Here is a 16,910-nt window from a genome sequence, read left to right as displayed (position 1 = left end):
ACATGTTAAAACAGAATAAAATCCTGCAGGAATCAAAACAGTTCTTTCAGAGAATAAATATATTATATGGAATTACAGAATCTGGTATTACAGCATTATACAAAGAGAAGAAATCAAACCCAAGAAAATATGTGCACACTGATTTTCTGGATCACAACTGTGTTACTTCTAAACTAAAAGACTACATGGATAACATATATAACACAAAGAAATATGGGATAATGACAAACAACTGTCCTCATGGTGTGCCCAGTGTCTAGTTTTGCAAAACCTGATTTCCCTCCAGATAGTGCTCAATTTCTTCTTTAAATTAAGAATCGTCTACCATTTTGACTTATTGATGAAATTTTCCAGGTTCTGCATAAATCAGATACATCTACATGCATACACAAGTCATACACAGGGTTTATTGTACGTACCAGCATAGCTAATAGAAAATAATCAATTAATAACAGTTCACTACCATATATATTTATACTAAACATTTTTTCCCAAATCAGTGAAGTTCCTGTATGAAACTCTCATACGCAATTTACAAAAATCAGGAAAGACTGCCAGCACCAGCAAGAAGGAAATCCACATCCTTGATTACTGAAGGTGACATTTTGCTTCAAGGTATTTCATTTATTATATAAAATTGAATAAATGCATTGTTCCTGCTATTTCAGTTTTATTACTGGAAGGAATGCAGTGGCACTGCCAGGAACATCATCTGGGGCCTCAGGACTGAAGAACCCACCAACCCTGAAGCAAAATTCTATTACTGAAGAACCTGTGTCACATCCTGCCAACAAAAAGCAGGAGCAGTCCTTTGTCTCTCAGAGCTGTACTTCAGGCAGTGAGGAGAACATAGACAGGCTGTTCCCTTTTCAACCCAGCAAAACTACCCCAAGCAGCACTCCGTGCACAATAGACAATGACATCTGTGTGAGATCGGAAAGAACTGCAACCACTCACATCTGCAAAATGAGAAAAAAAGGAAACAACATCAAATGACATTTTCTGTAAATAAGAAGAGACTTTACATCATGTCAAATGAGAACTGTTTCACATTACTAGCACCTGGTTGCCTTGCAAATTCATGATAAAATTCTGATTGTGACTTAAGAAAGGGATCGCAGGACTCAAGAGTTGAACTGCAACAAGTACATGGACAGCTCTGTGCTCTGCTGGGCTGCTCTGCTTTATCTTACCTTCCCAGAAACCTCACTGCTTTTGTCCATTTCTTAAAAGAGACCATGAACGATACCATACAAAACTCAGGCTTAGGCATGCATTTTATTTCACCAATACTCAAGCATGTCAAACCTAACAAAATCTAAGGTCCTCAAAGTATTGGTGTCACGGCCACATTTAGAAATCTTAAATGACATTATAAATCCAAATGGACCGTCAAACAACAATACGGCATGTAGCCAAATACCCAGAGATTTAAGCACGACTGACACACAGCGAATGACACACACTCAGGCACACTGGGACATTTGGGCTTTTGTGATAACAAGAGACAGTAGTCCCACTGTTTCAGATAGTATATAATTTCCAGCTCTGTCAATGCAGTATGCATCCGTGCACAGTTTACTTTATGTATAAGGCTTTATATTTTTTTATTCACTACATTGACCACACAATCAATTAATGTCCAATTTAAAACTAATGCCTTCCATATACAAGATTGCTTTTTTAACTAAGCAGGCAACACTTAAAAGTGTTTCTCTGTGAGGACAGCCCTCTAGCAGCAAAAAAATGCTGCAAGAACAAATACAGAAGCACAATTCTCTAAAAAATGGATTCACTAGCCTGGAGTATGCTCTCTTGTAAACTTCTTCTTATTTGAAGGGTAAAAAAATGTGCTACCTATGTAACAGTAGAAATGCATGCTACAGTGTAAAACCTGATTACTTAGTAGAAGGGTGGTTTTGGTATTGTAGGTGGTGTGGTTCTTTAAATAAAGCATATTGTAAGATGCCTGCATGACTATTTTCAAGGAAAAAACACTGGTACAAGAAATAGTACAATAATGCTTATGACTGCAGTGACACGTGCAAAGAGTTACTCCACATACAAATGAATTACTGGCACTGAAGTCTCAGCGGTGCAAGCTTTCAAAGCTACAATGAAGGTAAAGGAATACTAGCTGTATAAGCAAAGACACAAAAGCAAACTCAGCCTTTCTGCTTATCACATACCATGGGTTACCACAACATTAAAAAGTTGTAACTTTTTTTCTCTGCATAGAAGTATAATCCATAAATCAAGCATCACATGAATTCAAGTATTCACACTATTCCAGCTCAGAGGAGCAAATGTCCACCTTTCCCCCATGCAAAATACTAGTTAAACAATGTACAAAAACCCCACACTCCTAATTTTGTGAAACCATCAGGTATAATAAACTCAATTTTTTTATGATATTGTAGGAGTCACAGATTAATTGCACTATATTAAGTCTTCAGCTAGATCCTGTTGCCTTGTTTACACACCAAGAGTTTAAGGTGACTGCTTTTTGTAACCTCCTACAGGGGAGGAAAAAAACCCTTCAGCCACTTTCTGGCTACAATTGCACAGGTTAAAAAAATTCAGGCCTAGTGAAAAAGCACATGTAACATCCAGTTAACGTGCACATAAGAAAACTACCGAAGATCAAACAAAATCAACATAATTTTAATAAGGCCAAATAATTAACGGTAAGGTTCCCCAAGACAAATGAGCCAGCCCAACGGCGGGCTGTCGCCGAAGGGGCAGTCCCATTCCCCCCTCCGCTTGCAGCACCGCGCTCCTTCCCTGCTTTTACGTCAGGGCCAGCTGATGCAGCCCTGAGCTGATTCAACTCACTAAGCTATCAGAAAACTAACACGCCAAAGGAGAGTAAGCAATGAGAAGTATGGGGAATGTAGAAAAAACATCTCTTTGACCAGCAAGTAGCTATGAATCAGCTCCCTCATCTCATGATCTCACCGTAGGGGCACTAACCACATGGTAAGGCTGGAGCTGAATCAACAGCAAGACTGAAGGGGGAAGCTCACTCTCCATCAGTTATTTTGAGTGGTCTGACGTTTGTCCAAATGCCCAGTGTGCCGACCAAACTCACCAAAATGGCAGAAGACAACCCAACAAAAATGAGGAAGAAAAAATATTTCTCAAAGGTTCTTAAGACAAACCAGTACAAGGAGCACTCAGCTGTTAGCCAGAGCCAGCTCAAGAGAGGAAGGAGGAGAGGAGGTGCCTGGGGCAGGCAGGAAGGGAGGACACACACACCACCTCCTCCTCCTCCTCCTCCAGGTAGAGGGAAGCTGCCAACCTCTATTCTGAAATTGTTACCATGTGTCGATTACATTCAGCAGCGTTAATAACACGTGGGAGATTGACTCAAGCAAATAGAATTAAGTAAGTCGATGAGTCTACAAAGCCAAAATACCTAGATTCACAATAAACAGTTGGTTCTAGTCTGTATACAGATTTTTAATTGACAATTTATCAGTCTATTACTGAAGAAACACGCTGCATCTTGCTAAAGAGAGGCATGTTTGTATTAAAAATATAATGCAGTGAACACGTGGTTTGCCCTGATAGAACTGATTTCCCCTTCGAACCTGCTCTTTTGTTATATGCCTCTTGGATTAACAAGGATCATTAAGCCAATATTGAAAACAGTAATGTAAATCAGTTTTCATCAGGTCTTATTGTTACAAGCAGCTATTAGTTCAGCCAGAATTCACCACTGTGAAGGCTAGTTGAAATGATAAAACCAGAAATAGATCAAGAAATTATGCATTTTTAAAAGCACTGCCTCACTCCCAGACATGCCCAGCATCTGGAAGGAAGATTGACAGCCATTCCTTTGATCCAAGAATCAATTTTTATGCAAGCTACCACGCTCCTTGGGAAAAGAATATTCAAGTACTTCAAAGACAGAAGCAGACACCATATTAGCTGTTCAGTCCTCTTGTACAAGATTACAGAATTTTACTGGTTATCAGAGTATTTAGCCGTACTTAAGTTACTGACTGTACTTTCTGTAAGTACCATTAGGGAGGAGAGCAGCAGCTGCCCTGCGCTGCAGCAGGGCACGTGCAGCCGCTGGCATGGCCCCACAGCAGCCAGGTGCCACTGAAGCATCCGAAATACCACCACCAGCTCATCACTGCAAATTCCTGGCCACAGCACGTCTTCCTGAAAGGCCTCACCACTTCTAATTGCAAAAATATAGTTGACCGAAGGCAGCATCCATCATTTCCTTCAGTATATTATTTAAATTGAGTACTCACATTCGTCATTAAAACATTCTTCCACATTTTTCACGTGCTGTTGTCTACTACATCTTTCAGTACCCTGGTTCTGGATATGTGGTTTCCCACTAGATTAAACAATTTTCTAGAGCCTCAGCATTATACCAAAACCATTTTTCAATTTTCTTTTTGATATGCTAAACAAATTGAAACCTAACAGCCTCTCACCCAAAATACATGTCTAAATAGCATAGTTTATTAATACAACCTCACACGCAAAGCCTTCCTATCAGGAGGAAATGAGACTGATGAAGAGCAGAAGCCACACCTCAATCTATTTCAGGGCTCCAGCATGAAGCACTTAGTATAACCATGGCTTTACCTGCAGAGGCATGCCATTAACAGAATGTCTATGGTTGTTCATGGTAATTACTGGCACTACCAGCTGGCAAAATTTAAGAGTGTACTCCAGCTCTAAGGCATTTTTCTATCCTCTAAATACTTCAGCACATCTTTTTAGCATTTCTTTCAACATAAGTTTAAAATGTTGATAGAAGGACTGCATCAACTGTCATGCATGTAAGAAGGAAAACTTTTGACACCCTAAATGGCTAAAGCAATCAATGATCTGTTTGGATCTGTTGTGATATTCTGTGAAGAACGTAATTTATACATAGACATTTTCTTGCAAGACAGGCATGTTCATCTCATACCTGGCACATCCCAACTACCACTGAACACTAGCATCTTCCTTAAAATTCACTATTAACTTGTTCTATCAAGTCTACAGCACACAAAAGCTTTAATCTGATTCAAAAGCAGTTTCACAACTCTGCGTCACAGAATTATTCGTGGTGTGACCCACTTAAAAGATTCACATGGAGAAAAAAAATCCCCTAAGAATGGTAACTTAATTCAGAGAAAAATTAAAATCATGAAGAAAAAAATTCTCTGCTGTAACACAGACGAACAATTAAGTGAAGAAAAAAGATCAATTCAATGTATTCAGAAAAAAGGAAAATTAGAAAATAAATTTCTACGTAAAAATGAAACATATAATGCGAGATAGCTTCTCGCTTTCTGAAAATTTCAAAGCAATTAAGTCCCCAGCAGTTTACAGCCCTGCTTGTTTCTTTAGCACCAAATGCCAGTTGATTCCTTTCATTAAGCAGGCTTCTCTCGTGCCATTCAATTACTTTACTGATCCTTCTGCCTCTTCAAGAGCCACCTCCTCCAGCAGACACCTGCACCACGCTCAGGGAGAAGGGCAGCTACTGCCATTGGCTCTGCTAGCTCACTGCAGTCTCCTAAAACTACATTATACCTTGTGACTTGTACACTATTATATTCATTGCAGTTTAACACACAGCTACAGAGCTTTTGCAGAAACTTAAGTTTTTTGCAGTAACTTAAAGTTTTAAGTAAGGCTGCTGCTTACAGGGCTTCAGAGATCCATTACAGGCACAAAAGCTTGTTAACACTAATGCTTAGTATCTGAGATCCCAGCTCTTTCTCCATATCCAAGGAAATCTTATGACTCAGCTTCTTTCCCTGGTGTACTGTTCAGTTACCCCACCCATTCATTTCCCCACAAACCTTACTACTATACTGCAATATGGTATATAGACAAGCACGTAAATGCCTCACCCATTCCTTGGTAAATATATTTTTTAAAAAATAATAATCACAAGTTTCACCACAAAAAGTAACTACTATCTCTAACACACCACGCACAAAAAAAGAACGTACTTCAAGCTTCAGGAAAAGTTGTCAGACGATATGCTCACTTCTGGCCAGGTTGAAGCTCAAATAATTTTCTCATAGCCTGGCATTACAGTCAATTCCCCCCCGTTGGCTCTGATGCCTTTACTGCATCATCACAAAACCCAGAATATTTGTTACATGACAAAAAACACCGCAATTATGTATGTGCCATTCTACCCACCCTTGGAAGCAAAAATGCAGAGCAAGAGAGTCTGCTTTGTAACTATGTCTATTCCTTGGTATATATTATTCCCATTCCTTTCCAGGTGTTTTCTCTTTGCATTAGATTTCTGATATACATCTAAGGGTTAATTTTGAGAGCAAAGAAGTGGCAAAAGGGGACACAGAAAGTACACTGCAGCTTAATCTCTGACTTCATTTCACATAGTGCAATATGGCCTACAGTTAACATGTTCCAGTAACTAAAGACAGCTGTATGAATATCAGAAACCACACAGGCGAAGGACAGGAAACCCCACTAGTACCACAACATCAGCATTTAGTTTTAACCAGAAAGCCGGTGCAATAGATTATCAAAAACATGAATCAGTCACCTAAGGAAGGAGGATGAGAATCTTAAGTACTAGCACAAGATAGGAAGGGAAATGCATGTGTGTTTTTGGGGCGTTTTGCTTTGAAGAGAAGTTGAGAACAATTAAACTGCGAGAATGGTCCTGGGATTGCTCCAGGTGCAATCCTCTAAGGTGCAATTTTCTTTAGAAAGTATTCTCTCAATAAATAAAAAAAACTACACTCAGTAAAGCCATTCTCTACAAGCACAAGAAACAAAGCTAGGGAAAACAATTCAAAATGGATAAAGTATTTACCCAAATGTAGTTTCAATAAGGACCATGTCATAGTATTACTTTTAAAAATAACATTTAAGAAAATCAACAGTATTTTTTCCATGGTTCCTTTACTTCCTTTGGAGACCAAATTCTGTAGCCTGCTAGAAACTTCTAAGTTTATCTAAGTTCAGCAGACCACAGCTCTTCATCTAATTTATCTGAAGAGCAACAGATCTTTAATATTAAACATAACCTACAAAGGAACAAGATCACTTAAGCAACAGCAACATTCAAGCATGAAGTTAATGAGCTATAGGACAGCGATCCCAGCATAGCTCAGGAACATCCTAAAAACACTGACTTAAGAACTGGGAAAATATATTAAGGAGTATCCATCTTCCCTAACTGATTACTACTGGCCCCTGCCATAGGCAGACTATAATGAACTACATCAGTCTCTACTTTGACATATTAAACCTGTGAAGGCTTCCCTTTCAAAATAATCAATTTGGGAGTTCACAATTACAGACTATTTATGTTAGACTACTGTACAATTCACCTTAGTCCAAACAGCCCTTTACAAACTAGCTGAGATGACATGCAATCAAGCACAGCTTACTGTCTCTGGGTTTACTTTTGTGCATTAGCTTGACCTAACTATGGCTGAAACCCAAAACCAACAGGCACAGCAAGCTGTGCTGCAAAAAGATGTTGAGTCAGTTGGTCAAACTCCTGAGAGGTGACTCTGAGACCACAGATGACTCCTCAATTCTGCCACTTTTACCTCTATTGAGAGATCTTATTGGCGTGACACAGATGAAAATGTTAATTATTCTGAGATAACTCTCATGAATCCAAGCTGATTCTTGCTACACGAAACCGAGAGAACTTGGCACATTATTCAGTAACTACGTATCTCCTCTGCAAAAGGGAGTTCCTGACAAATAACCTATGGGAGTTATGTACTGAGTCACAGAGAAAGCAGGAGAGGGCAATCAATAAACAACTCAGAATCATGACCCTACCATTACCGTGAATCCTTTCCTTCTAGTTCATTACATCCTCATTCATTAAAGGGAAAAAGTTGTTCAGTTATTTTTTTCCTTAAATGATTTTTTACCTAGTACTAAGAGCTGATGTATAGGCAATACCTGAGCTGATATATAAGGTCATTATCCATTTGACAAATTTGTTTTCTGTCAAACCATTTTTTTGCCATGGTCCCTGGCACTTAAAACACAGTTTTAATGACAATACAAAGGGTTTACTGACACAGCTCTGTTGGTAAATCCTACTAGTGCAGATACAGCTTATATTAGTAAAAAACACAACCTCTGACCGTGGTAACTGCTACTGTGCTAGAGCTTTACTAAGTACCTTTATAAGAGTGCTCTTTCCTTCACACTGCCAACCAACATCAGTACCACCATAAATCAAGCTTCTGATTTTCCCAAGCTAGCTGTGTGGAGGTATCATTTAGTATGGAACTTTCACCCACTTTACCCTCAGATGGAAACCCCTGCTTCCTCTTGAGTATGCTGTACCAAGGACAATGTGGCAAATGGGAAAACAGCACAAAGATCAGCAAAATCAGAGGCTAGCCAGGGGAAGCTTCTCTTTTTCCCCTAGATACTCAATATAGAGAATTAGTTTCATGGGCATCACTTGAAATAGAAAAAAATTAACACATCTGTGATATTCAGATGTACATCTTGTCGCTACCAAGACACCAGTCTGTTTGTAAGAAATGAACTTATGAGAAGTAGCTGGCTGAAATTTAGCCTGAACAAAACTGTCATGGATTCAGGAAAGAGATAATACATTGATAATATTATCTCCCTTTTCAACTAAACTGGAAGTCATTACTGAATTGATGATCAAACTGTGTGCCACGATAATAAAAAAATAAACTAACAAGCAAACAAAACAAAACCTTAAAGGATAATCCACTCCATCCTCCCAAGAAAAGAACCAGCCACAAAGAACCAGCCACAGCGATATAGCGATTCCACATAAATAATTTCAAGACCACAATATACCTAAAGCAGCTGTAAAAAGTGTCCTTTTCACAGTTCCCTCAAACCACCTCTGTTTCTCCTGCTAGTTAACATGTTTGGTCTAAATCTTCAAAGTCACTAATGGATTCGATTTCTGATACATAAACCACATCGCACCTCAACTGCCAAGACAGGTGTGTTCCTTTGGGGCAAGGCAGATCACACAAAGATATATGTAAGGGTAGAGATGATGCTTACCAGAGTTAGGAGAACTATCCATGGCGCAAACCTTCAGGAGAGATGAGGCGAGAGCCAGAACTTTTAACACCATGCCACTGTGTCTTCCTTTTGTAACAAATACTTTGACACAGAGTTTCAACTTAATCCTGAACTCCACTTCATGCTACAAAATGCTCTGTAACACAGGAATCAGGAAGGGGAAATGATCTCGGCTGCTCCCCCAAAATGTGTCCAAGCTCTTGCCATGCCAACATAACTAAGAGTCCTTCTGATGACTCACATGATGCCAGTCCAAAGATCTAAGATACAGCAGGATACATCAGCATACACACTCTGAAAAGCCAGATATTCCTAAAAAACCCACATGAAAGTCCTTTTCCCTCCTAACACCACCTGAGAGTTCCAGTTACTGAAAGTTACTTGTACATTAAATGGAAATAGAATAGAAACAATGTACCAGATGCCTGTGGTGATCTACCAGATATACATACATGCTACATTTCATCTGTTTTTCCCTTATGGGGACATCGAGTTATCTTTCCAGGCAGACCCCATCACGGCAAGCAAACGTCTCTTCTTCCATAAGAGTAACAAACACAAAAAAATAACCTTGGGATAGGCGGGTAGAAGGTCCTCGTTAAAAAGTTTAACTTTTATATGTTAATTTATATGTTATGTGCTAAAACTCACAAGAAAATACCTTATAATTCCAGTTTGCTAGAACTAAGTAGTCCAGAAGCTTCAAAAAACATTTCTGCATTAAAAAAAAAAAGGGAGGGGAGGGGGGAATACCACAGCAGGAAGGTACTTTTCCAAAAGGAAGTCCTCCCAACTGATTTTACTTCAAAGCAGCTAGCAATAGCTGCTGTAGATGTGATTCTCCAAGGCAGAACAGCCTGGAGGGTTCACAAAATGTAACTAAAACCAGCACTGTTGATATTTTCTAAATAGGAGTCAGCATCTCTCCTGCAACACACCTAGAGGTCCACAAACCAAAAATGTTTGAGAGCTACCAGTCTAGAGACAGCAAGTAAAAAATGAGGCTTGTAACAAGAAGCTACTAATATTAGGCCAACTAACACAGTGGAACTGTGAACTGAACTGAAGCATCTCTGAGTGACAGCTCCCATATATCTGATCTGCTAAGAAGAGTTAGACTGGAAAAGGGAACTATGAAATTGTTTTGCAATACTAAAATAAGAGCTCCCAACTTTCCTCTAATGCAATTACCGTGTAACACTACCAAGAGAAAGTTAAACACTATCAGAAGAAGTTATCATCTCTACAAGTTTACCCAAGGAATGATCATCTCTGTAACTACTGAAAAAATCGTTCCAAAGGACAGCAGGTCTTCCAAAGGGCTGACATCAAGCTTGGGTGGAAATGCTTGCATTTTAGCTGATATTTATACTCCTACATCATGTATTATTAATTATTTCAGCTACGTCAGTACCCTGTCAACCCCTTCTCTTCCTTAGGGCTATGTGGAAAAAAAAACAAAAAACAAAAACAATGTTTAAAATTAATCAGTGCACCAGTTTAGCACTAATCTTATTTAAATAAGGGATTATAAAAATTACTTTGATAGGAATTTACAACAGTATAATATCATTGCTTTCTACATCACCAAGAGGCTCCAATCCAACAAGAGCCCTTAAATCAAACAATCAAATACTCTAGAAATAAAAATTTGCAGCTATCAACATTCACAGCCTTGGCAAACTGAAGTTACTCAAAAGCTTTAATTGTTTTAAAAATATATCTTTTCTATGCTAAAAGACTTGTTCTAATTACAAAAGGGAGCCTAAAGAAATCATAATTCTCAAATAAATTTTCTATACTGTAGTTCCATTTTCAACAACAGAAGTATTCAACATGTTAGGAAAATGCTAAATTTAAGAAGGAGAAAGTAAGGTTATGCTTTCAAGACGCTGGTTTAAAACTATAACCTAAGGTTTGACTGCAGTCAAAATGTACTATTGGTTATAAATTCTGTAAAGTAATCTGTAATGGTATCTTTAAAATTTCTGAAAATAACAAAAGTAAAATGCATGCAGTGATGATTCTGCAATCTGATCAAACATGCATTCGATATAGAAATAAATCAGAGGACTTCAGAGAATTCAGATAACTTAATTTTTTTTTTCAGTACTAAGTCAAACAAGATTTATATAAACAATGTGAAAGACACTATACTTTCTTGCTTTTCAAACTATCCAGATTTCCCTTTTAGATCCTAAAATATAGATTTTAATTTGCCCATTCACAATAATTTTAAAATTAGTTTAGTTTGGTTATCTAATTTATGGACTTGATGAAATTCCACATTTTCTCAGTTTTGGTATAAATCTCAGAGGCATGAATCCACAACACTGAAAGTTAAGAGTACCACAATAAATAGAAGCTACAAGTTGTAGAAACTTCTGCTGTAACTAAGACTTTTCAATGCTTGCAAGTAATTCTGAAAGTTAAAAATAACCCATTTAGAGCGGAAAGATTCTGTATTTCTGGCCAACAATCCTTCTCCTTGTTTGCTAAGGAGCTCAAGAACAGCTAATTCTGAAACAGATTTGACATTTCTTCCTAGATTTGATATTGTTAAGTCCTCAACCTGCGTAAATACACGAGGGGCAACTGCTAATGCCAGAGGGAGAGCAGAACTACTCTTCAGACTCCAACAACTCGACTGCAGCAATGCTGATATCTTATTCAGTGCAATTCCTAAGGGAAACAAAAAGCCTTGCACGGACAGTCTCCAAGGAAAAAACATAATCCATCTTCTGTTGGATGTACACTATAAATCCATGCCTATATGGCTGTTAACGTTTTTTATTTATACGTATGCACACATGCATATGTACGTATGTTCACAAACAAGAATGAAAGCTCAAAGAGAGTTAATGTCTCCTTAAGATAAATAAAAATGTATATATACACAGGTAGGAAGGAATAACTACAATCACCAGTTAGAAAGCTAGGGGGTTGCAGGCCGTTTGTTTTTTTCCAAGTTACAGGAATGAAGAAAAATTACATGTAATTCTTCCACAGAATTTAAAACTTCAGTACATTCATGAATTTGTCATCACACACAAACACCCTTAAGATTTTGTGACTTTTTTGGAAAATATTCCATAACCCTGAAATAAAGCACCTCTTTTGGGTCTAAGGATGTCAATCCCCTGACCGTAACACATGGGTTAAGAGTAACACCAGTCAGACTGCACAGCTGTGCCAGGACTCTGCCCAAAATGCTCTGTGAATGGATGCGGTTCCTAACAGAAAGACTGTTTACTCCAGCTCCACCCTATTACAGAGTTAGCAGAGTTTAAATATTGCTCAATGTCAATTATAGATGTAAAACGGAACTCTGTTAGTCAATACTGATGAGTCAGTATCTGCTTTTCTTAGAGATTACAAATTAATCACGTTCAGAACAGCACATATTTAGAAAAATAAGAGTATTTTCAAGAAGCTTCCTTCGTTATTGATCATTATCCATGAAATCCATTGAGCAAGACTATTGACCTCGTCGCTGGAGCTTGTGTTTACTTTCAGACCATATTTTAAGACAAGCTGAATTTCTCATGTTCAAGTAGCAAGGACCCAACACTCTGAGATTTAAGCTTCTCTAATTACCTTGACTGTTTTAGTTTTCCTCAATTGTACTTTTTTTTTTTTTTTTTTTAAGAGAAGCCTTCTTCATTCCATTGGCAAATTATACAAAGACAAATTTTCCACAAGAACTTTTCCTTATTTGATTTGAAGTTGAAAAGCATGCAGCAAGGCAGAGGACAGCAAAACCAGGTCCCTCAGTCAACACTCTCAGGTATTGCCCCAAACAGCAGAATTCTACCCCGAGTCTTCCTTTGTCATTAGGCAACACATAACCCAAGTGCCTAACATGTGGTCACTACTTAGGTGTCCATCCTCTTCTGGGAGCCCAGAATGAAATCCTGAGACTAACAACTATGGCAGCAGTTCAGGTCCCTGGATGATGAATGCCACTGCAAATGCACTAGAATAGCACAGCTGGTCTCCAACTGCCCCTTCAGAAAATCAAAAATCTCCTACCAGTCCTGGGCAGATGACTGGAGCATCTAAACTAATACTAGATCTCTATGTTCAGGCAACTGAATCTCACATCACAAATGGATGCCACTGGGAAAAAAGTCTTGGAAGTGTAAGCTCTCAAATGCTCCACCAAACACACATAACTTCACGCACTCAAACACAGGGGAAAATTCTCTGTGCATAAGCATTGTTACCTGAAAAAAAGGAGGAGAATCACCATGCTGCTGAAGAACACTATGAGATGTACTTTTATTAGCGTCTGTGAACCAATGAAAAACCCATGAGGACCTGAGTCCTCCTGTCTTCAGAGAACTGAGTTTTATGCAATAAAGCCAAAGATCAAATACCACATTGTGACTGAACAAGCACATGCAAAGGATGCCCCTTCACTGAGCGTTCTCTTGTGCACTGACAGAACAAAAGGTCCTGCTGAAAAAAAAACCTGAAAACAATCATGTAATCAAATTTTTGTACTAAATCAGTATAAGCAAAGTGAGGTTCTGAATATCTGTTAACTTTTGAGATATTAACTTCACTTTCTCAACATTTTTCTAAAATAGTAATGAGCATATACAAAGTCTTTATCAAGAACTGTGCCTCAACTCTCTCCCCTGCAAGGTATCCCTTTAAATTCCACCATAAAGTTCATCACTACCAACCTCTGGTCAGAAGAAGCTTAGGACTTGAACAGCAAGTGTTACAGGTTAGAAGAACCATGCATTCATAAACTGTGTGGGAGAGACTTCTCAGTGCTCACCTGTGTTACACTCAGTGCATGTCTGTATCACTAAGGTCTCATTTAGCTAGAAAAAAAAGCCCTACATTTTCTTTTCTAAAATCTTACTTCCTTGTGAACAAACTTTTCTTTTGCCTTTTCTTTGTCTATACGTGGTATTCAATAAAGTCAAAATATTATATGCTGGTTAATTTTATAAACCATTACAATACATCAGGAAAAGAAAAATTTTGACATATATTAAAAGAAGTATCATTTGTCAAAGCAGTAAAGGGCATACTTCACACCTAACAGTCAAAGTAAAATAGAATGACACAAGTAACTTTTGCCTCATTTCTACAACTGTAGCAAAACCTCTTGAAACTTGCTTACCCAGAGGAAAAGATCAGAGACTCCATTGAAGCAGCATGCCCTGAATGCGTGCTATCAGCACACACATCTACCACACCATACAAGATGCTGTTGATAATTCAATGTCCACAGACTTTTTTTTTTTTTTAAAGCAACCTCCTCAGCAGATGAGGTGGGAAGCTGGCGTGACTCTGAACAAATACTTGAAGAGGTATCCATCCATGGTAAGCCTTCCCAGGTGAGCTCTTAGCCAAGGAAGTAAAAAGAAAAACAACAGGGAAAAATCACATAGTCAGCTTCTGCCTGGCAAAATCTGAGCGGCAGCAGACGTGAGAGCTGGCCAGCAAGACGGAGGGGCCTTCCACAACTGCCTGTTCAACAGGCTTTCTTCATATTCCTATGCACTAGCGTGTTTTACTTAAGTCAGTAAATAGAACAACAAAAACTTTTCAGAAAGGTATTTCTTCAGATGTCAGCTGTTTGCCTGGGCACCTCTAGCAGCCAGAAAAAGATTACGCATTCCGCATTTCTGGGAACACTTCTTAATTTTTTCATTATGTTTTAACACAGATAACTTCAAAGGAGATAAGGCATTTCACAGACATAAATGACTGAACATACTTGAAGTACTTCTCTCACAATCACACATATTCAACTCCCTGAAAAGTTGACATCCTAATTCAATTTATAGCCAAGTTCTATCTTAGCTATTTTTAAGTGTCACATTTCAAATATTGCAGGGTTTGCAGTTAAACATCTAGTTACATTCTTTTAGTAAGAAAAATGAATTTGTCATCAATACAAATTGATTGAAAAAATATACAACGGTAAGGATCAAAAGCAGCATATAGCAATTTTTCACTGACGCAGCCATTTCACTGTGCAACACTTGACAGTACACCTGAACATTTTAAAATAACTCCAAGTAGTTACTCCTAAACAACTTCATCTGAACTTGGAGAAACATGTTACACTAATGCTACAGTTCTGTACTAATTATAACTTCTCAATTTTTGAACTGTCTTGATATATTTAACTTTAGCGATGAATTCTCTAAGTGCTTGAAGGGGAGGGAAGAATTACAGAGCAAACGGATCTTTAGAAAGGAACTACATATTTTATTAGAAGTAGCAGATTTCCAACAAACAGAAAGATTAGCTACAACATCCAGCGATTTCCCCCAGAATTTTATGCCCTTGTGGACAGGATTAAAATTAGCTTCCTCCTAGCGTATTTGAAGTCCACAGTCAGGAACTTTTTATAGTGTCTTTTGACTATATGAAGTATTAGCTAGAATACTCAAAACAAGGGAGTTAGCAAATTGCAGTTGTTTATTTAAATCTAAGCAGTTTACTTTCTAAATCAATGTTGTCTGAAAAAAACAGGACATGAAGGCTGCTGAGGAATGACCACAGTTATTCCTGTAAACACACAGTATTTTGGCTGCTTCCAGTCTGGATCAATCCTGAATTCAATCCTTTGTAAGAGTACTTAAATAGGGACAAATGAATGTGCCATTTTATCATAAGGTGGAATAACGAAAGCACATAAATCTGCTCAGGCTAAAGAAAGACCAAACTCACATGACACCAGTTTAAGCCGTAGGTGCTCCTGAAGCATGCATTTAAAAGCCTAGCTCAAGTCCGTTAAAATAATTCAAGACAGCCTCATCTTCTAATTTAACCTTTGTGTTTGCACTTGGGGGTGGGGAGGGATCTGAGCATAAAGTTTCACCTTCTAACTGAAGACATTCAGTTTCCGTCTGGCTCACACCTCTGTATCTTGTGCTGCAAGAAGCCCGATATTGAGAGAAAACATGGGGAAAGAGAGTGTCCAGACAGAAGGGAACGAGAGCTGAACGTGCAAACAATCCAGACTAATAAACACCCTAGATCAGACAACAAATTGGGGAAGTAGCATTTTTAAAGTTCTGTTAGAACAGCACAATCTTGAGCACTAAGAGCAAACGGGACTTTTTGTCTTACTTGACATTTATCTACAGCTACAAAAATACCGTTACAGTGAACACTATGGCTTAGGACCACTGAACAACTAAAAAGATTTTTGTCCAATGTGATTAATATCTGGCTTCAACTTGCAGCTAAGAAGTAGTGGTAGAAGTGCATGTAGCCCACTGTTTCCTTACCAGAAATTGCTAAATTTACAAGATTTCAACTGTACAATGTAGATAATACAATATTTGAAATTCAACTCATATTTTTTGCTTTGCGTATTATTCACATAAATAGCTGCAGGTTGATGTGGTACTATTAATTCTGAAGGAGCAGATGAGTTAAATTTTAGTTTTGATAGAAAGCTGCCTCCAATTAGACAAAGGTAATCATATTTTAATAGCTGCTCTTGTAATTAAACCATATTATAAAGTGTCAGAAGTACAGAAAAACTGGGCCAGAAGGGAATTCAAAAGGTCATCTAGGCTCCTTCCTGCCCCCTGCTTCAAACCAGCTCCGACTGTTAGTGCGCCATTTCAAAACTCTACATGCAGTACAAAACCCAACATTTTAGCAAGTGTCTAAAGCCTCTAAGTGCATTACAGAGATTATCAAAGCTTCCAGAAAGATTTTACACAAAAATTAAGGTTGCAAACATCTCAATAAAAAAATCTGCAAAAACTCAATACAGAATTGATTCAGAAGGGAGGACATTGGTCGGTAATTCTAATATTCAAAAAAATACCATAAAAACCCTAGAAAGTGCAGCATGTACAGCACAA

General features: G+C 38.1%; 1 protein-coding gene across 3 annotated transcripts in view; it reads right to left on the bottom strand.

Moving 5' to 3' along the window:
• Nucleotides 1–16,910, bottom strand: part of CAB39 (calcium binding protein 39) — a 42,974-nt gene that overhangs the window by 23,416 nt on the left and 2,648 nt on the right. The window lies entirely within an intron of this gene.

This window comes from Strix uralensis, chromosome 9 (genome assembly GCF_047716275.1).
Source record: "Strix uralensis isolate ZFMK-TIS-50842 chromosome 9, bStrUra1, whole genome shotgun sequence".
Taxonomy (NCBI): domain Eukaryota; kingdom Metazoa; phylum Chordata; class Aves; order Strigiformes; family Strigidae; genus Strix; species Strix uralensis.
This window is presented reverse-complemented; position numbering and strand designations above follow the sequence as displayed.